Source organism: Phyllobates terribilis, unplaced genomic scaffold, assembly GCF_046119375.1.
Source record: "Phyllobates terribilis strain yellow unplaced genomic scaffold, ASM4611937v1 Scaffold_25__1_contigs__length_18738178, whole genome shotgun sequence".
NCBI classification, from domain to species: Eukaryota; Metazoa; Chordata; class Amphibia; order Anura; family Dendrobatidae; genus Phyllobates; species Phyllobates terribilis.
This window is the reverse complement of record NW_027362785.1, coordinates 2786778-2810445: the sequence shown is the minus strand read 5'-3', so window position 1 is coordinate 2810445 and position 23668 is coordinate 2786778. Positions and strand designations below refer to the sequence as shown.

Below are 23668 nucleotides of genomic sequence, written 5' to 3'. Positions count from 1 at the left end.
AAAAATTCTTCTAGTCTGGAATATTTTTGGGAATTTTTGAGGGCTCCTCAGTAGGGTTGGTCTTAGATCAATGGGTTCGCAACGCGAGGGGCAAGCTTAATAAGCCCTGCTCAACAGGTTTTGCATTTTTTTTTTTAGGAACTAGGTAGGCTGGATCATCACCTCTCCTGCCCCCTACAGAGACTCTCAGCTACCGGCAACGTATGGTTGGTGTAGACCCAATAAGGTCTCCCAGGTTCTTGTTGACCTTGGCTTCATTTAAGGATCTTACCTGGTAGGTCGGCCCATCTCTGACCACCTTCATAGCACTGATCCTGGCCCCAAACCTCTAGCATTTGCTATGAAAATGAGACTACACCTGGGATCAGTGGCGTAATTGGAGTCCGATGGGCTCGATGCAAAATTTGGACCTGGGCCCTCGCCCTTCATGTTGGTGAGATGGGTGGGCCTTGTGGATTTATAAATCCTATAAAAACATATGTCTTCGCCCCCCTTCATTATGTAGTAATGTCCCCCATCCTGGGCCTCTTCCTGGTATATATGTCTCCTATGCTGGTATATATGTCCCCCATCTAAGTAGATATGTTCCCCATCCTGGTATATATGTCCCCCATTATGGTATATACAGTATGTTCCCCATCCTGGTCCACTTTCTGGTATATATGTCCCCCATCCTGGTATATATGTTCCCCATCCTGGTATATATGTCTCCCATCCAGTTATATATGGTCCCCATCCTGATATATATGTCCTCCATCCTGGTATATATGTTCCCCATCTTGGTATATATATCCCCCATCCTGGTATATATGCTCTCCATCCTGTTATATATGTCCCCCATCCTGGTATATATATCCCCCATCCTGGTATATATGTCCCCATCCTGTTATATATGTTCCCCATCCTGGTTTATATGTTCCCCATCCTGGTTTATATGTTCCCCATCCTATTATATATGTTCCCCATCCTGTTACATATGTTCCCCATCCTGGTATATATGCTCTCCATCCTGGTATATATGCTCTCCATCCTGGTATTTATGCTCTCCATCCTGGTATATATGTTCCCCATCTTGTTATATATGTTCCCCACCCTGGTATATATGCTCTCCATCCTGGTATATATGTCCCCCATCCTGTTATATATGTTCCCCATCCTGGTATATATGTTCCCCATCTTGTTATATATGTCCCCCATCCTGGTATATATGCTCTCCATCCTGGTATATATGCTCTCCATCCTGGTATATATGCTCTCCATCCTGCTATATATGTCCCCCATCCTGGTATATATGTCCCCCATCCTGGGCCCATCCTGGTATATATATCCCCCATCCTGCTATATATGTTCCCCATCCTGGTATATATGCTCTCCATCCTGGTATATATGTTCCCCATCTTGTTATATATGTTCCCCACCCTGGCATATATGCTCTCCATCCTGGTATATATGTCCCCCATCCTGTTATATATGTTCCCCATCCTGGTATATATGTCCCCCATCCTGGTATATATGCTCTCCATCCTGGTATATATGCTCTCCATCCTGCTATATATGTCCCCCATCCTGGTATATATGTCCCCCATCCTGGGCCCATCCTGGTATATATATCCCCCATCCTGCTATATATGTTCCCCATCCTGGTATATATGCTCCCCATCCTGGTATATATGTTCCCCATCTTGTTATATAATGTATGTCCCCCATCGTGGTATATATGCTCTCCATCCTGGTATATATGTCCCCCATCCTGTTATATATGTTCCCCATCCTAGTATATATGCACCCAATCATCTCTCCCATCCTGAGCACCTTTCTGGTACAGGTGTCCCCATTCTGCCCATGTATAAAAAAAAAACCCCATTCTATTCACCTTCCTCCATTCCCACGACATGCGGCGTCCTCTTCCGTAGCCGGCGCAGAGGCCGGTAGCTGACATTGGGGTTGCCTGCTACGGTCACGCATGGCATCACTGCCATGGAACACCAATGTCTGGCACGCCAACGTCAGCAGCCGGCCTACGATGTGAAGTAGGTGCTGGCATCGGTGGGTTCCCCTCTCGCACGTTCTTGGTCACGGTCACAAATCGTTACGCCCCCGCCTGGGATCATGATCAGGTCAATTGACCTCAAAAATGGAGTCGATGGGTTATACCCAACATTGTAAAGTAGGACTTTTACTTGTCTAGTTCCCTTTATGCTTCTATTAGTCTTTTGAATGGATTTTTGCCCGTTTTTTTCCCCCATTTTTATGTAGACATGTGTGTGTGTTACGTGTAGATCGCTCTGGCACAATCTGCAATCACAATGACAATTGCTTCTCTTTAGAGGCTTCTTCCGGGAATATGCAAATCCATCACTATCCCAATAAGTTATACGGCGGCACTGAGAAAATGGGTAATTTGCACTGATGTAAAAATTATACTCTAATATCGCCGGCCAAGAACCCAGCGCAATTTTTGTATCAGATAAATTACTGGTTCGACGGAATGGATGAAAAGAATATGTGGTGTTTTCATTCCGTCTGACAAAATGAATGCGTAATTGCCATTAAGACAAGACTATAACAAACTCTCGGGCGGCCGAGACGCTCACACTCCGAGCAGATGAAACATGACCGCTAATATGACAGCTATGGGTTAGGTAATTGAGCAATTCTGTGTCGAAAAATGTTGGCACTGCCAAGCAAAGGGCGATAAAAGCCGAATATGCAACAAAGGCACTCGGTGGTAGGGCGTCTGAAAACCTCTAAAAATCATTAAGAGTGTATTTAACAGTTCACTGGTTCCTGGTGTAGTTATAGGCTGTATTCTCATGAATATGAAGTGTCTCAGTGATGTCACTGGTTCCTGGTGTAGTTATAGGCTGTATTCTCATGAATATGAAGTGTCTCGGTGATGTCACTGGTTCCTGGTGTAGTTATAGGCTGTATTCTCATGAATGTGAAGTGTCTCAGTGATGTCACTGGTTCCTGGTGTAGTTATAGGCTGTATTCTAATGAATATGAAGTGTCTCAGTGATGTCACTGGTCACTGGTGTAGTTATAGGCTGTATTCTCATGAATATGAAGTGTCTCAGTGATGTCACTGGTTCCTGGTGTATTTATAGACTGTATTCTCATGAATATGAAGTGTCTCAGTGATGTCACTGGTTCCTGGTGTAGTTATAGGCTGTATTCCCATGAATATGAAGTGTCTCGGTGATGTCACTGGTTCCTGGTGTAGTTATAGGCTGTATTCTCATGAATATGAAGTGTCTCAGTGATGTCACTGGTTCCTGGTGTAGTTATAGGCTGTATTCTCATGAATATGAAGTGTCTCGGTGATGTCACTGGTTCCTGGTGTAGTTATAGGCTGTATTCTCATGAATGTGAAGTGTCTCAGTGATGTCACTGGTTCCTGGTGTAGTTATAGGCTGTATTCTAATGAATATGAAGTGTCTCAGTGATGTCACTGGTCACTGGTGTAGTTATAGGCTGTATTCTCATGAATATGAAGTGTCTCAGTGATGTCACTGGTTCCTGGTGTATTTATAGACTGTATTCTCATGAATATGAAGTGTCTCAGTGATGTCACTGGTTCCTGGTGTAGTTATAGGCTGTATTCCCATGAATATGAAGTGTCTCGGTGATGTCACTGGTTCCTGGTGTAGTTATAGGCTGTATTCTCATGAATATGAAGTGTCTCAGTGATGTCACTGGTTCCTGGTGTAGTTATAGGCTGTATTCTCATGAATATGAAGTGTCTCGGTGATGTCACTGGTTCCTGGTGTATTTACAGGCTGTATTCTCATGAATATGAAGTGTCTCAGTGATGTCACTGGTTCCTGGTGTAGCTATAGGCTGTATTCTCATGAATATGAAGTGTCTCAGTGATGTCACTGGTTCCTGGTGTAGTTATAGGCTGTATTCTCATGAATATGAAGTGTCTCAGTGATGTCACTGGTCCCTGGTGTAGTTATAGGCTGTATTCTCATGAATATGAAGTGTCTCAGTGATGTCACTGGTCCCTGGTGTAGTTATAGGCTGTATTCTCATGAATATGAAGTGTCTCAGTGATGTCACTGGTTCCTGGTGTATTTACAGGCTGTATTCTCGTGAATATGAAGTGTCTCAGTGATGTCACTGGTTCCTGGTGTAGTTATAGGCTGTATTCTCATGAATATGAAGTGTCTCAGTGATGTCACTGGTTCCTGGTGGAGTTATAGGCTGTATTCTCATGAATATGAAGTGTCTCGGTGATGTCACTGGTTCCTGGTGTATTTACAGGCTGTATTCTCGTGAATATGAAGTTTCTCAGTGATGTCACTGGTTCCTGGTGTAGCTATAGGCTGTATTCTCATGAATATGAAGTGTCTCAGTGATGTCACTGGTTCCTGGTGTAGTTATAGGCTGTATTCTCATGAATATGAAGTGTCTCAGTGATGTCACTGGTTCCTGGTGTATTTATAGGCTGTATTCTCATGAATATGAAGTGTCTCAGTGATGTCACTGGTTCCTGGTGTAGCTATAGGCTGTATTCTCATGAATATGAAGTGTCTCAGTGATGTCACTGGTTCCTGGTGTAGTTATAGGCTGTATTCTCATGAATATGAAGTGTCTCAGTGATGTCACTGGTCCCTGGTGTAGTTATAGGCTGTATTCTCGTGAATATGAAGTGTCTCAGTGATGTCACTGGTTCCTGGTGTAGTTATAGGCTGTATTCTCATGAATATGAAGTGTCTCAGTGATGTCACTGGTTCCTGGTGTAGTTAAAGGCTGTATTCTCATGAATATGAAGTGTCTCGGTGATGTCACTGGTTCCTGGTGTATTTACAGGCTGTATTCTCATGAATATGAAGTGTCTCAGTGATGTCACTGGTTCCTGGTGTAGCTATAGGCTGTATTCTCATGAATATGAAGTGTCTCAGTGATGTCACTGGTTCCTGGTGTAGTTATAGGCTGTATTCTCATGAATATGAAGTGTCTCAGTGATGTCACTGGTCCCTGGTGTATTTACAGGCTGTATTCTCATGAATATGAAGTGTCTCAGTGATGTCACTGGTTCCTGGTGTAGCTATAGGCTGTATTCTCATGAATATGAAGTGTCTCAGTGATGTCACTGGTTCCTGGTGTAGTTATAGGCTGTATTCTCATGAATATGAAGTGTCTCAGTGATGTCACTGGTCCCTGGTGTAGTTATAGGCTGTATTCTCATGAATATGAAGTGTCTCAGTGATGTCACTGGTCCCTGGTGTAGTTATAGGCTGTATTCTCATGAATATGAAGTGTCTCAGTGATGTCACTGGTTCCTGGTGTATTTACAGGCTGTATTCTCGTGAATATGAAGTGTCTCAGTGATGTCACTGGTTCCTGGTGTAGTTATAGGCTGTATTCTCATGAATATGAAGTGTCTCAGTGATGTCACTGGTTCCTGGTGTAGTTATAGGCTGTATTCTCATGAATATGAAGTGTCTCGGTGATGTCACTGGTTCCTGGTGTATTTACAGGCTGTATTCTCGTGAATATGAAGTTTCTCAGTGATGTCACTGGTTCCTGGTGTAGCTATAGGCTATATTCTCATGAATATGAAGTGTCTCAGTGATGTCACTGGTTCCTGGTGTAGTTATAGGCTGTATTCTCATGAATATGAAGTGTCTCAGTGATGTCACTGGTTCCTGGTGTATTTATAGGCTGTATTCTCATGAATATGAAGTGTCTCAGTGATGTCACTGGTTCCTGGTGTAGCTATAGGCTGTATTCTCATGAATATGAAGTGTCTCAGTGATGTCACTGGTTCCTGGTGTAGTTATAGGCTGTATTCTCATGAATATGAAGTGTCTCAGTGATGTCACTGGTTCCTGGTGTATTTATAGGCTGTATTCTCATGAATATGAAGTGTCTCAGTGATGTCACTGGTTCCTGGTGTATTTATAGGCTGTATTCTCATGAATATGAAGTGTCTCAGTGATGTTACTGGTTCCTGGTGTAGTTATAGGCTGTATTCTCATGAATATGAAGTGTCTCAGTGATGTCACTGGTTCCTGGTGTATTTATAGGCTGTATTCTCATGAATATGAAGTGTCTCAGTGATGTCACTGGTTCCTGGTGTAGCTATAGGCTGTATTCTCATGAATATGAAGTGTCTCAGTGATGTCACTGGTTTCTGGTGTATTTACAGGCTGTATTCTCGTGAATATGAAGTGTCTCAGTGATGTCACTGGTTCCTGGTGTAGTTATAGGCTGTATTCTCATGAATATGAAGTGTCTCAGTGATGTCACTGGTCCCTGGTGTATTTACAGGCTGTATTCTCATGAATATGAAGTGTCTCAGTGATGTCACTGGTTCCTGGTGTAGCTATAGGCTGTATTCTCATGAATATGAAGTGTCTCAGTGATGTCACTGGTTCCTGGTGTAGTTATAGGCTGTATTCTCATGAATATGAAGTGTCTCAGTGATGTCACTGGTTCCTGGTGTATTTATAGGCTGTATTCTCATGAATATGAAGTGTCTCAGTGATGTCACCGGTTCCTGGTGTAGTTATAGGCTGTATTCTCATGAATATGAAGTGTCTCAGTGATGTCACTGGTTCCTGGTGTAGTTATAGGCTGTATTCTCATGAATATGAAATGTCTCAGTGATGTCACTGGTTCCTGGTGTAGTTATAGGCTGTATTCTCATGAATATGAAGTGTCTCAGTGATGTCACTGGTTCCTGGTGTAGTTATAGGCTGCATTCTCATGAATATGAAGTGTCTCAGTGATGTCACTGGTTCCTGGTGTATTTATAGCCTGCATTCTCATGAATATGAAGTGTCTTGATGATGTCACTGGTTCCTGGTGTAGTTATAGGCTGTATTCTCATGAATATGAAGTGTCTTGATGATGTCACTGGTTCCTGGTGTAGTTATAGGCTGTATTCTCATGAATATGAAGTGTCTCGGTGATGTCACTGGTTCCTGGTGTAGTTATAGGCTGTATTCTCATGAATATGAAGTGTCTCAGTGATGTCACTGGTTCCTGGTGTAGTTATAGGCTGCATTCTCATGAATATGAAGTGTCTTGATGATGTCACTGGTTCCTGGTGTAGTTATAGGCTGTATTCTCATGAATATGAAGTGTCTCAGTGATGTCACTGGTTCCTGGTGTAGTTGTAGGCTGTATTCTCATGTATATGAAGTGTCTCAGTGATGTCACTGGTTCCTGGTGTATTTATAGCCTGCATTCTCATGAATATGAAGTGTCTTGATGATGTCACTGGTTCCTGGTGTAGTTATAGGCTGTATTCTCATGAATATGAAGTGTCTTGATGATGTCACTGGTTCCTGGTGTAGTTATAGGCTGTATTCTCTGAATATGAAGTATCTCAGTGATGTCACTGGTTCCTGGTGTAGTTATAGGCTGTATTCTCATGTATATGAAGTGTCTCAGTGATGTCACTGGTTCCTGGTGTAGTTATAGGCTGTATTCTCATGAATATGAAGTGTCTCAGTGATGTCACTGGTCCCTGGTGTATTTACAGGCTGTATTCTCATGAATATGAAGTGTCTCAGTGATGTCACTGGTTCCTGGTGTAGCTATAGGCTGTATTCTCATGAATATGAAGTGTCTCAGTGATGTCACTGGTTCCTGGTGTAGTTATAGGCTGTATTCTCATGAATATGAAGTGTCTCAGTGATGTCACTGGTTCCTGGTGTATTTATAGGCTGTATTCTCATGAATATGAAGTGTCTCAGTGATGTCACCGGTTCCTGGTGTAGTTATAGGCTGTATTCTCATGAATATGAAGTGTCTCAGTGATGTCACTGGTTCCTGGTGTAGTTATAGGCTGTATTCTCATGAATATGAAATGTCTCAGTGATGTCACTGGTTCCTGGTGTAGTTATAGGCTGTATTCTCATGAATATGAAGTGTCTCAGTGATGTCACTGGTTCCTGGTGTAGTTATAGGCTGCATTCTCATGAATATGAAGTGTCTCAGTGATGTCACTGGTTCCTGGTGTATTTATAGCCTGCATTCTCATGAATATGAAGTGTCTTGATGATGTCACTGGTTCCTGGTGTAGTTATAGGCTGTATTCTCATGAATATGAAGTGTCTTGATGATGTCACTGGTTCCTGGTGTAGTTATAGGCTGTATTCTCATGAATATGAAGTGTCTCGGTGATGTCACTGGTTCCTGGTGTAGTTATAGGCTGTATTCTCATGAATATGAAGTGTCTCAGTGATGTCACTGGTTCCTGGTGTAGTTATAGGCTGCATTCTCATGAATATGAAGTGTCTTGATGATGTCACTGGTTCCTGGTGTAGTTATAGGCTGTATTCTCATGAATATGAAGTGTCTCAGTGATGTCACTGGTTCCTGGTGTAGTTGTAGGCTGTATTCTCATGTATATGAAGTGTCTCAGTGATGTCACTGGTTCCTGGTGTATTTATAGCCTGCATTCTCATGAATATGAAGTGTCTTGATGATGTCACTGGTTCCTGGTGTATTTATAGGCTGTATTCTCATGAATATGAAGTGTCTTGATGATTTCACTGGTTCCTGGTGTAGTTATAGGCTGTATTCTCTGAATATGAAGTATCTCAGTGATGTCACTGGTTCCTGGTGTAGTTATAGGCTGTATTCTCATGTATATGAAGTGTCTCAGTGATGTCACTGGTTCCTGGTGTAGTTATAGGCTGTATTCTCATGTATATGAAGTGTCTCAGTGATGTCACTGGTTCCTGGTGTATTTATAGCCTGCATTCTCATGAATATGAAGTGTCTTGATGATGTCACTGGTTCCTGGTGTAGTTATAGGCTGTATTCTCATGAATATGAAGTGTCTTGATGATGTCACTGGTTCCTGGTGTAGTTATAGGCTGTATTCTCTGAATATGAAGTATCTCAGTGATGTCACTGGTTCCTGGTGTAGTTATAGGCTGTATTCTCTGAATATGAAGTATCTCAGTGATGTCACTGGTTCCTGGTGTAGTTATAGGCTGTATTCTTATGTATATGAAGTGTCTCAGTGATGCCACTGGTTCCTTCGATATCTATATCTTATAATCTAACTCAGCTCCTTCTCAGGATCTTATAAATCATTAGAAGCTCCATTACTTAGTAGTTCTAAGATTTTAACAAGATGTCGCGAGGGAGATAATGATTTGGGAAAACGACACAATTCTGACTTTTTCATTTACCTGGTTCCACAATAAAATAGTTCCTGTCATCTTCCCATATAAGACCTGATTTTATACAACAGACCAATGTACCAATAAAATAAGATAATTGTTCATTCAGGCAGCACTGACAATCCGTAACCCAAGGATCATTTATTGATGGCGGCTTCTCAGCTCCCTGAACTCCTTAAGAAAACAAGTACTAAATCTTCAGAATAAACCCAACAATGTGCCATGAAATGATCTTCTGTGGCTTCTGCGAGAATGAATCACAGGTGAAGTCCAGAGACGTTTAAAGAAGATTACATTTCAGCCAGCGAAGCTCTAAATTCTTAATAAGCACGTCTGGAGGCTTACGTTAAAAGTCTAGCCAAATACAGAGGTGGGAATTATACGGCGAGTGCGATGCAACTTGCTGACAGTCTCCATTTTCTCTCAGTAGAGTCCCATGTGGAAGACCTAAAAAGTGGGTTGCGAGGACACACAAGTCGTGTTTTCTCCGCTCGGAAATAAAATAATTGAGCGCAAAGCAATAAAACCAGGTATCCGATATGCCCCGTATATGAATGTTTAGCCTTCCTACAAGTCTATCCATGTGCATGCTCAGGAATGGGTGGTATCTCCCATTCTTGGCCAACTCGGGTCTTCTTCTTCGAGGTCTTCAGGATGTCTCCAAGGTATGCTCAATAGCCCTGACCCCAATCAGTAGATTGGCTCTCAAATTGGTCGCAGCTGTCAATCAAGTCAGCGAATTGGGAAGACCGGAATAGCGTTATTTCTGCTACTTCTCCGGGAGGTTGAGGGATTCAACCAAACTGATCCAAAAATTTCTCTTGGCAATCTAAGGAGATTGTCTCATCTGGTCAACCTATTTATAAATGGATGACTGCTTGGTAAACAGCTGATCCTCACGTGCCCGTCTTCAGAAACCTCCGGCAATCAACTAATATTAAAGGGGAAACGGTTGTTAGAAATGCATCTCTTGTACTGTGTCTTCAGTCAGCTCTAGTGATGAGCGAGCATGCTCGTTTCTCGGAGTTTTCCGAGTATCTTCAGCGTGCTCGGGTGTTATGTTTTCGTCACTCAGTGCTCATGACTTGCGACTGTTTGACAGCTTTAATGCATGTGAGGAATGCCTGTTTCTTAGGCATTCCTCACATGTATTAAAGCTGTCAAACAGTCGCAAGTCATGAGCACTGAGTGACGAAAAACATAACACCCGAGCACGCTGAAGATACTCGGAGAGCACCCAATCGTGCTCGCTGAAAGGGTTGACAGAACATACTCGCTCATTACTAGTCAGCTCTACCAGAACAAAATACACTGTTTAAGAGAAACTGGATTATACAGTGGGTTCCAAGTTGAAGAAACCCCTATGTGATGCCCGCAAGACTCATAGGAAGTTGCTGTCTTCATGACATATCTCTTTTATGTGTTATGGCTCACCTAAGTCACGAAGTAGTAGGTGTGGATGAGCAGCATGGACTATAGGCGTTGGTGCAGTGAGATACAGTGGAAATGGATGAGCAAGGCAGCACATGGAATAGTAGAGCCGGATGTGCAAGTCTGGACTTGAAGAGGCATGTAACAGCAGAGCTGGTTATGTTGGACACAGGCAACAGAGATAAGTATGCACACAGGCATCATGAAACAGCAGAGCTGAGTATGCAAATAGCACTGTGGAACAGCAGAGCTAAGTATGCACACAGGCACTGTGTAACAGCAGAGAAAAGCATGCACACAGGCTCTAAGGAACAGCAGAAGCTAGTATGCACACAGGCTACAGAAAAACATATGCACACAGGCATCATGGAACAGCAGAGCCGAGTATGCACATAGCACTGTTGAACAGCAGAGAAAAGTATGTACACAGGCTCTGAGGAACAGCAGAGAAAAGTATGTACACAGGCTCTGAGGAACAGCAGAGAAAAGTATGTACACAGGCTCTGAGGAACAGCAGAGAAAAGTATGTACACAGGCTCTGAGGAACAGCAGAGAAAAGTATGTACACAGGCTCTGAGGAACAGCAGAGAAAAGTATGCACATAGGCTCTGAGGAACAGCAGAGAAAAGTATGTACACAGGCTCTGAGGAACAGCAGAGAAAAGTATGTACACAGGCTCTGAGGAACAGCAGAGAAAAGTATGTACACAGGCTCTGAGGAACAGCAGAGAAAAGTATGCACATAGGCACTGTGATACACCAGAGCCGAGCGTGCAGGATTGCAGAGAGGAGTTGGTTAAAAAAGCACAAATTAGTAGAGACCAGATAAAAGAGCAGATTGGCAAAAAAGTCCTAGCAGGTGGCAGCCGGAGTATGCTGAACTACCTGAACACTCAGGCAGAGAACCTCAGCCCGAGCTGAACTTAGAATCCTTAGGGGAATGGTTCTTGCTGAGATACCATGATAACCTAAGGGAGCTGGCTGCTGGGGAGGGACGAGGCAGGGCATGATACTGGGGCCAGGAGAGGTGGGTAACATTGTTTTCGTAAGTCAATGAGTACCTCCACTGCTTCTTCCAGAATGTCTAAGCAGGGCCCAGTTCTTGAAATTCTCTTATTTCAAGTCAAGATACTTAGGAAGGAAATGTTACGAATGAGGAGAGCCCTAAAATTTTTCACTTGGAGGATGAAAGTAGACGATGAAACGAAGCAACAATGTAAAATTTATCTCGCTTTCCATTGCGTCTACGAAGACGAACGAGCCTTCTTCCGTATAATCGGGACAGGAGTCAACAGGGACCTGACGAAGGTTAAAAAAAAAAACTGCTTACGTTGGAGTTTTCGACTCTTCTGTGACATCATCAGAAGTCTCCAAACCATTGACAACAGATGGCCGGACCGATTCCTGGCACTGACGGTGACTGCCGGATAGGCAAAAATGAAAGACGGTGAACCTCGTAGAGTCGTCGTAGAGTTGACGTTGCGTCAAGGCTTCATCTTCTTCCACCAGTCTTGCAGGACAAGTCCCCACGAGAGGAGGATTATTGAATACCTTCTTTAGGAATATAGGTAACCACAATCTACTGCGTTGATGTTAATGGAATAATAATTGAGATATAATTAGTCTTTAATAATATTGGCTTGAAGGTTCGTAGGCAATTTTCCGAGTGTCTTTAAAAATAGCCCTGATTTCTAATTGCGGTTTTCAATTAATGCTCTCAGCTGTGGAGCGCGTTCACCGCTTAGGATGTAATTACGTGGCCGATGTATTATGAGAGATGCATTAAGTGTTTTTTTTTTCTTTCCTTTTTTTAACATGTCATTACATTTTCAAACCCATTAATCAAATTCGTATACCGAAGCGGGTGAGTCTGTGTCTATCTGGGTACATGGGAGCTGATCCAGATCAGATTGGACCACGATGAATGGAAACTTGTGAAGTCGACATGGAGGCAACGAGGGTCACTGACGGAGAAAAGCCATTAACGCAGGCGCTAATGAGAAAGTTACAGGACGACGAAGCTAAGAGAATAAGGGGGAAACTGGTGTTCTGGTCCATATAGTAACCAAAACCTGATTCTACGGCATTCTCATCACACAATTATTACACATAGGAGCAGTATTATAGTAGTTATATTCTTGTATATAGGGGCAGTATTATAGTAGTTATATTCTTATACATAGGGGGCATTATTATAGTAGTTATATTCTTGTATATAGGAGCAGTATTATAGTAGTTATATTCTTGTACATAGGAGCAGTATTATAGTAGTTATATTCTTGTACATAGGGAGCAGTATTATAGTAGTTATATTCTTGTATATAGGAGCAGTATTATAGTAGTTATATTCTTGTACATAGAGGCAGTATTATAGTAGTTATATTCTTGTATATAGGAGCAGTATTATAGTAGTTATATTCTTGTACATAGAGGCAGTATTATAGTAGTTATATTCTTGTACATAGGAGCAGTATTATAGTAGTTATATTCTTGTACATAGGGGGCAGTATTATAGTAGTTATATTCTTGTATATAGAAGCAGTATTATAGTAGTTATATTCTTGTACATAGAGGTAGTATTATAGTAGTTATATTCTTGTACATAGGAGCAGTATTATAGTAGTTATATTCTTGTACATAGGGGGCAGTATTATAGTAGTTATATTCTTGTACATAGGAGCAGTATTATAGTAGTTATATTCTTGTACATAGGGGCAGTATTACAGTAGTTATATTCTTGTACATAGGGGGCAGTATTATAGTAGTTATATTCTTGTACATAGGAGCAGTATTATAGTAGTTATATTCTTGTACATAGGAGCAGTATTATAGTAGTTATATTCTTGTACATAGGGGCAGTATTACAGTAGTTATATTCTTGTACATAGGGGGCAGTATTATAGTAGTTATATTCTTGTACATAGGAGCAGTATTATAGTAGTTATATTCTTGTACATAGGAGCAGTATTATAGTAGTTATATTCTTGTACATAGGGGCAGTATTACAGTAGTTATATTCTTGTACATAGGGGGCAGTATTATAGTAGTTATATTCTTGTACATAGGAGCAGTATTATAGTAGTTATATTCTTGTACATAGGAGCAGTATTATAGTAGTTATATTCTTGTATATAGGAGCAGTATTATAGTAGTTATATTCTTGTACATAGGAGCAGTATTATAGTAGTTATATTCTTGTACATAGGAGCAGTATTATAGTAGTTATATTCTTGTACATAGGGGGCAGTATTATAGTAGTTATATTCTTGTACATAGGGGGCAGTACTATAGTAATTATATTCTTGTACATAGGGGTAGTATTATAGTAGTTATATTCTTGTACATAGGGGGCAGTATTATAGTAGTTATATCCTTGTACATAGGAGCAGTATTATAGTAGTTATATTCTTGTACATAGGGGGCAGTATTATAGTAGTTATATTCTTGTACATAGGGGTAGTATTATAGTAGTTATATTCTTGTACATAGGGGGCAGTATTATAGTAGTTATATTCCTGTACATATGGGGCAGTATTATAGTAGTTATATTCTTGTACATAGGGAGCCGTATTATAGTAGTTATATTCTTGTATATAGGGGGCAGTATTATAGTAGTTATATTCTTGTACATAGGGAGCCGTATTATAGTAGTTATATTCTTGTATATAGGGGGCAGTATTATAGTAGTTATATTCTTGTACATAGGGGCAGTATTATAGTAGTTATATTCTTGTACATAGGAGCAGTATTATAGTAGTTATATTCCTGTACATAAGAGCAGTATTATAGTAGTTATATTCTTGTACATAGGGGGCAGTATTATAGTAGTTATATTCTTGTACATAAGAGCAGTATTATAGTAGTTATATTCTTGTACATAAGAGCAGTATTATAGTAGTTATATTCTTGTACATAAGAGCAGTATTATAGTAGTTATATTCTTGTACATAGGGGGCAGTATTATGGTAGTTATATTCTTGTACATAAGAGCAGTATTATAGTAGTTATATTCTTGTACATAGGGGGCAGTATTATAGTAGTTATATTCTTGTACATAGGAGCATTATTATAGTAGTTATATTCTTGTACATAGGAGCAGTATTATAGTAGTTATATTCTTGTACATAGGGGGCAGTATTATAGTAGTTATATTCTTGTATATAGGAGCAGTATTATAGTAGTTATATTCTTGTACATAGGAGCAGTATTATAGTAGTTATATTCTTGTACATAGGGGGCAGTATTATAGTAGTTATATTCTTGTACATAGGAGCAGTATTATAGTAGTTATATTCTTGTACATAGGGGGCAGTATTATAGTAGTTATATTCTTGTACATAGGGGGCAGTATTATAGTAGTTATATTCTTGTACATAGGGGCAGTATTACAGTAGTTATATTCTTGTACATAGGGGCAGTATTATAGTAGTTATATTCTTGTACATAGGGGTAGTATTATAGTAGTTATATTCTTGTACATAGGGGGCAGTATTATAGTAGTTATATTCTTGTACATAGGGGCAGTATTACAGTAGTTATATTCTTGTACATAGGGGCAGTATTACAGTAGTTATATTCTTGTACATAGGGGCAGTATTACAGTAGTTATATTCTTGTACATAGGGGACAGTATTATAGTAGTTATATTCTTGTACATAGGAGCAGTATTATAGTAGTTATATTCTTGTACATAGGGGGCAGTATTATAGTAGTTATATTCTTGTACATAGGAGCAGTATTATAGTAGTTATATTCTTGTACATAGGGGGCAGTATTATAGTAGTTATATTCTTGTACATAGGGGCAGTATTACAGTAGTTATATTCTTGTACATAGGGGCAGTATTACAGTAGTTATATTCTTGTACATAGGGGACAGTATTATAGTAGTTATATTCTTGTACATAGGAGCAGTATTATAGTAGTTATATTCTTGTACATAGGGGCAGTATTACAGTAGTTATATTCTTGTACATAGGGGTAGTATTATAGTAGTTATATTCTTGTACATAGGAGCAGTATTATAGTAGTTATATTCTTGTATATAGGGGCAGTATTATAGTAGTTATATTCTTGTACATAGGAGCAGTATTATAGTAGTTATATTCTTGTACATAGGGGCAGTATTATAGTAGTTATATTTTTGTACATAGGAGCAGTATTATAGTAGTTATATTCTTGTACATAGGGGCAGTAATACAGTAGTTATATTCTTGTACATAGGGGTAGTATTATAGTAGTTATATTCTTGTACATAGGAGCAGTATTATAGTAGTTATATTCTTGTATATAGGGGGCAGTATTATAGTAGTTATATTCTTGTACATAGGAGCAGTATTATAGTAGTTATATTCTTGTACATAGGGGCAGTATTATAGTAGTTATATTCTTGTACATAGGAGCAGTATTATAGTAGTTATATTCTTGTACATAGGGGCAGTATTATAGTAGTTATATTCCTGTACATAGGAGCAGTATTATAGTAGTTATATTCTTGTACATAGGGAGCAGTATTATAGTAGTTATATTCTTGTACATAGGAGCAGTATTATAGTAGTTATATTCTTGTACATAGGGGGCAGTATTATAGTAGTTATATTCTTGTACATAGGGGTAGTATTATAGTAGTTATATTCTTGTACATAGGAGCAGTATTATAGTAGTTATATTCTTGTACATAGGGGGCAGTATTATAGTAGTTATATTCTTGTATATAGGAGCAGTATTATAGTAGTTATATTCTTGTACATAGGAGCAGTATTATAGTAGTTATATTCTTGTACATAGGGGCAGTATTATAGTAGTTATATTCTTGTACATAGGAGCAGTATTATAGTAGTTATATTCTTGTACATAGGAGCAGTATTATAGTAGTTATATTCTTGTACATAGGGAGTAGTATTATAGTGGTTATATTCTTGTACATAGGAGCAGTATTATAGTAGTTATATTCTTGTACATAGGAGCAGTATTATAGTAGTTATATTCTTGTACATAGGAGCAGTATTATAGTAGTTATATTCTTGTACATAGGGGGCAGTATTATAGTAGTTATATTCTTGTACATAGGGGGCAGTATTATAGTAGTTATATTCTTGTACATAAGGGGCAGTATTATAGTAGTTATATTCTTGTACATAGGAGCAGTATTATAGTAGTTATATTCTTGTACATAGGAGCAGTATTATAGTAGTTATATTCTTGTACATAGGGAGTAGTATTATAGTGGTTATATTCTTGTACATAGGAGCAGTATTATAGTAGTTATATTCTTGTACATAGGAGCAGTATTATAGTAGTTATATTCTTGTACATAGGAGCAGTATTATAGTAGTTATATTCTTGTACATAAGGGGCAGTATTATAGTAGTTATATTCTTGTACATAGGAGCAGTATTATAGTAGTTATATTCTTGTACATAGGAGCAGTATTATAGTAGTTATATTCTTGTACATAGGGGGCAGTATTATAGTAGTTATATTCTTGTACATAGGGGCAGTATTATAGTAGTTATATTCTTGTACATAGGGGCAGTATTATAGTAGTTATATTCTTGTACATAGGAGCAGTATTATAGTAGTTATATTCTTGTACATAGGGGGCAGTATTATAGTAGTTATATTCTTGTACATAGGGGCAGTATTATAGTAGTTATATTCTTGTACATAAGGGGCAGTATTATAGTAGTTATATTCTTGTACATAGGAGCAGTATTATAGTAGTTATATTCTTGTACATAGGAGCAGTATTATAGTAGTTATATTCTTGTACATAGGGGGCAGTATTATAGTAGTTATATTCTTGTACATAGGGGCAGTATTATAGTAGTTATATTCTTGTACATAAGGGGCAGTATTATAGTAGTTATATTCTTGTACATAGGAGCAGTATTATAGTAGTTATATTCTTGTACATAGGAGCAGTATTATAGTAGTTATATTCTTGTACATAGGGGGCAGTATTATAGTAGTTATATTCTTGTACATAGGAGCAGTATTATAGTAGTTATATTCTTGTACATAGGGGGCAGTATTATAGTAGTTATATTCTTGTACATAGGGGCAGTATTATAGTAGTTATATTCTTGTACATAAGGGGCAGTATTATAGTAGTTATATTCTTGTACATAGGAGCAGTATTATAGTAGTTATATTCTTGTACATAGGAGCAGTATTATAGTAGTTATATTCTTGTACATAGGGGGCAGTATTATAGTAGTTATATTCTTGTACATAGGAGCAGTATTATAGTAGTTATATTCTTGTACATAGGAGCAGTATTATAGTAGTTATATTCTTGTACATAGGGGGCAGTATTATAGTAGTTATATTCTTGTACATAGGGGCAGTATTACAGTAGTTATATTCTTGTACATAGGGGCAGTATTATAGTAGTTATATTCTTGTACATAGGAGCAGTATTATAGTAGTTATATTCTTGTACATAGGGGCAGTATTACAGTAGTTATATTCTTGTACATAGGGGTAGTATTATAGTAGTTATATTCTTGTACATAGGAGCAGTATTATAGTAGTTATATTCTTGTATATAGGGGGCAGTATTATAGTAGTTATATTCTTGTACATAGGAGCAGTCTTATAGTAGTTATATTCTTGTACATAGGGGGCAGTATTATAGTAGTTATATTCTTGTACATAGGGGCAGTATTATAGTAGTTATATTCTTGTACATAGGGGGCAGTATTATAGTAGATATATTCTTGTACATAGGAGCAGTATTATAGTAGTTATATTCTTGTACATAGGAGCAGTATTATAGTAGTTATATTCTTGTACATAGGGGGCAGTATTATAGTAGTTATATTCTTGTACATAGGAGCAGTATTATAGTAGTTATATTCTTGTACATAGGAGCAGTATTATAGAAGTTATATTCTTGTACATAGGGGGCAGTATTATAGTAGTTATATTCTTGTACATAGGGGCAGTATTATAGTAGTTATATTCTTGCACATAGGGGCAGTATTATAGTAGTTATATTCTTGTACATAGGGGGCAGTATTATAGTAGTTATATTCTTGTACATAGGAGCAGTATTATAGTAGTTATATTCTTGTACATAGGAGCAGCATTATAGTAGTTATATTCTTGTACATAGGAGCAGTATTATAGTAGTTATATTCTTGTACAAAGGAGCAGTATTATAGTAGTTATATTCTTGTACATAGGGGACGGTATTATAGTAGTTATATTCTTGTACATAGGAGCAGTATTATAGTAGTTATATTCTTGTACATAGGGGGCAGTATTATAGTAGTTATATTCTTGTACATAGGGGACGGTATTATAGTAGTTATATTCTTGTACATAGGAGCAGTATTATAGTAGTTATATTCTTGTACATAGGGGGCAGTATTATAGTAGTTATATTCTTGTACATAGGAGCAGTATTATAGTAGTTATATTCTTGTACATAGGAGCAGTATTATAGTAGTTATATTCTTGTACATAGGGGCAGTATTATAGTAGTTATATTCTTGCGCATAGGGGCAGTATTATAGTAGTTATATTCTTGTACATATGGGGCAGTATTATAGTAGTTATATTCTTGTACATAGGAGCAGTATTATAGTAGTTATATTCTTGTACATAGGAGCAGTATTATAGTAGTTATATTCTTGTACATAGGGGCAGTATTATAGTAGTTATATTCTTGCGCATAGGGGCAGTATTATAGTAGTTATATTCTTGTACATATGGGGCAGTATTATAGTAGTTATATTCTTGTACATAGGAGCAGTATTATAGTAGTTATATTCTTGTACATAGGAGCAGTATTATAGTAGTTATATTCTTTTACATAGGGGCAGTATTATAGTAGTTATATTCTTGTACATAGGAGCAGTATTATAGTAGTTATATTCTTGTACATAGGGGCAGTATTACAGTAGTTATATTCTTTTACATAGGGGTAGTATTATAGTAGTTATATTCTTGTACATAGGAGCAGTATTATAGTAGTTATATTCTTGTATATAGGGGGCAGTATTATAGTAGTTATATTCTTGTACATAGGAGCAGTCTTATAGTAGTTATATTCTTGTACATAGGGGGCAGTATTATAGTAGTTATATTCTTGTACATAGGGGCAGTATTGTAGTAGTTATATTCTTGTACATAGGGGGCAGTATTATAGTAGTTATATTCTTGTACATAGGAGCAGTATTATAGTAGTTATATTCTTGTACATAGGAGCAGTATTATAGTAGTTATATTCTTGTACATAAGGGGCAGTATTATAGTAGTTATATTCTTGTACATAGGGGGCAGTATTATAGTAGTTATATTCTTGTACATAGGAGCAGTATTATAGTAGTTATATTCTTGTACATAGGAGCAGTATTATAGTAGTTATATTCTTGTACATAGGGGCAGTATTATAGTAGTTATATTCTTGCGCATAGGGGCAGTATTATAGTAGTTATATTCTTGTACATATGGGGCAGTATTATAGTAGTTATATTCTTGTACATAGGAGCAGTATTATAGTAGTTATATTCTTGTACATAGGAGCAGTATTATAGTAGTTATATTCTTGTACATAGGGGCAGTATTATAGTAGTTATATTCTTGCGCATAGGGGCAGTATTATAGTAGTTATATTCTTGTACATATGGGGCAGTATTATAGTAGTTATATTCTTGTACATAGGAGCAGTATTATAGTAGTTATATTCTTGTACATAGGAGCAGTATTATAGTAGTTATATTCTTTTACATAGGGGCAGTATTATAGTAGTTATATTCTTGTACATAGGAGCAGTATTATAGTAGTTATATTCTTGTACATAGGGGCAGTATTACAGTAGTTATATTCTTTTACATAGGGGTAGTATTATAGTAGTTATATTCTTGTACATAGGAGCAGTATTATAGTAGTTATATTCTTGTATATAGGGGGCAGTATTATAGTAGTTATATTCTTGTACATAGGAGCAGTCTTATAGTAGTTATATTCTTGTACATAGGGGGCAGTATTATAGTAGTTATATTCTTGTACATAGGGGCAGTATTGTAGTAGTTATATTCTTGTACATAGGGGGCAGTATTATAGTAGTTATATTCTTGTACATAGGAGCAGTATTATAGTAGTTATATTCTTGTACATAGGAGCAGTATTATAGTAGTTATATTCTTGTACATAAGGGGCAGTATTATAGTAGATATATTCTTGTACATAGGAGCAGTATTATAGTAGTTATATTCTTGTACATAGGAGCAGTATTATAGTAGTTATATTCTTGTACATAGGGGGCAGTATTATAGTAGTTATATTCTTGTACATAGGAGCAGTATTATAGTAGTTATATTCTTGTACATAGGGGCAGTATTATAGTAGTTATATTCTTGTACATAGGGGGCAGTATTATAGTAGTTATATTCTTGTACATAGGGGCAGTATTACAGTAGTTATATTCTTGTACATAGGGGCAGTATTATAGTAGTTATATTCTTGTACATAGGAGCAGTATTATAGTAGTTATATTCTTGTACATAGGGGCAGTATTACAGTAGTTATATTCTTGTACATAGGGGTAGTATTATAGTAGTTATAATCTTCTACATAGGAGCAGTATTATAGTAGTTATATTCTTGTATATAGGGGGCAGTATTATAGTAGTTATATTCTTGTACATAGGAGCAGTCTTATAGTAGTTATATTCTTGTACATAGGGGCAGTATTATAGTAGTTATATTCTTGTACATAGGGGCAGTATTATAGTAGTTATATTCTTGTACATAGGGGGCAGTATTATAGTAGATATATTCTTGTACATAGGAGCAGTATTATAGTAGTTATATTCTTGTACATAGGAGCAGTATTATAGTAGTTATATTCTTGTACATAGGGGGCAGTATTATAGTAGTTATATTCTTGTACATAGGAGCAGTATTATAGTAGTTATATTCTTGTACATAGGAGCAGTATTATAGAAGTTATATTCTTGTACATAGGGGGCAGTATTATAGTAGTTATATTCTTGTACATAGGGGCAGTATTATAGTAGTTATATTCTTGCACATAGGGGCAGTATTATAGTAGTTATATTCTTGTACATAGGGGGGAGTATTATAGTAGTTATATTCTTGTACATAGGAGCAGTATTATAGTAGTTATATTCTTATACATAGGAGCAGCATTATAGTAGTTATATTCTTGTACATAGGAGCAATATTATAGTAGTTATATTCTTGTACATAGGGGGCAGTATTATAGTAGTTATATTCTTGTACATAGGAGCAGTATTATAGTAGTTATATTCTTGTACATAGGAGCAGTATTATAGTAGTTATATTCTTGTACATAGGGGCAGTATTATAGTAGTTATATTCTTGCGCATAGGGGCAGTATTATAGTAGTTATATTCTTGTACATATGGGGCAGTATTATAGTAGTTATATTCTTGTACATAGGAGCAGTATTATAGTAGTTATATTCTTGTACATAGGAGCAGTATTATAGTAGTTATATTCTTGTACATAGGGGCAGTATTATAGTAGTTATATTCTTGCGCATAGGGGCAGTATTATAGTAGTTATATTCTTGTACATATGGGGCAGTATTATAGTAGTTATATTCTTGTACATAGGAGCAGTATTATAGTAGTTATATTCTTGTACATAGGAGCAGTATTATAGTAGTTATATTCTTTTACATAGGGGCAGTATTATAGTAGTTATATTCTTGTACATAGGAGCAGTATTATAGTAGTTATATTCTTGTACATAGGGGCAGTATTACAGTAGTTATATTCTTGTACATAGGGGTAGTATTATAGTAGTTATATTCTTGTACATAGGAGCAGTATTATAGTAGTTATATTCTTGTATATAGGGGGCAGTATTATAGTAGTTATATTCTTGTACATAGGAGCAGTCTTATAGTAGTTATATTCTTGTACATAGGGGGCAGTATTATAGTAGTTATATTCTTGTACATAGGGGCAGTATTATACTAGTTATATTCTTGTACATAGGGGGCAGTATTATAGTAGTTATATTCTTGTACATAGGAGCAGTATTATAGTAGTTATATTCTTGTACATAGGAGCAGTATTATAGTAGTTATATTCTTGTACATAGGGGGCAGTATTATAGTAGTTATATTCTTCTACATAGGGGGCAGTATTATAGTAGTTATATTCTTGTACATAGGGGCAGTATTACAGTAGTTATATTCTTGTACATAGGAGCAGTATTATAGTAGTTATATTCTTGTACATAGGAGCAGTATTATAGTAGTTATATTCTTGTACATAGGAGCAGTATTATAGTAGTTATATTCTTGTACATAGGGGCAGTATTATAGTAGTTATATTCTTGCGCATAGGGGCAGTATTATAGTAGTTATATTCTTGTACATATGGGGCAGTATTATAGTAGTTATATTCTTGTACATAGGAGCAGTATTATAGTAGTTATATTCTTGTACATAGGAGCAGTATTATAGTAGTTATATTCTTTTACATAGGGGCAGTATTATAGTAGTTATATTCTTGTACATAGGAGCAGTATTATAGTAGTTATATTCTTGTACATAGGGGCAGTATTACAGTAGTTATATTCTTGTACATAGGGGTAGTATTATAGTAGTTATATTCTTGTACATAGGAGCAGTATTATAGTAGTTATATTCTTGTATATAGGGGGCAGTATTATAGTAGTTATATTCTTGTACATAGGAGCAGTCTTATAGTAGTTATATTCTTGTACATAGGGGGCAGTATTATAGTAGTTATATTCTTGTACATAGGGGCAGTATTATAGTAGTTATATTCTTGTACATAGGGGGCAGTATTATAGTAGTTATATTCTTGTACATAGGAGCAGTATTATAGTAGTTATATTCTTGTACATAGGAGCAGTATTATAGTAGTTATATTCTTGTACATAGGGGGCAGTATTATAGTAGTTATATTCTTGTACATAGGGGGCAGTATTATATTAGTTATATTCTTGTACATAGGGGGCAGTATTATAGTAGTTATATTCTTGTACATAGGGGCAGTATTACAGTAGTTATATTCTTGTACATAGGAGCAGTATTATAGTAGTTATATTCTTGT

At 37.1% G+C, this 23668-nt stretch overlaps 1 protein-coding gene across 13 annotated transcripts in view; it reads left to right on the top strand.

The window, feature by feature from the left end:
- The window catches only part of SHISA6 (shisa family member 6), a 635156-nt gene that overhangs the window by 268304 nt on the left and 343184 nt on the right, over window positions 1-23668 (top strand). The gene's annotated exons all lie outside the window — the stretch shown is intronic.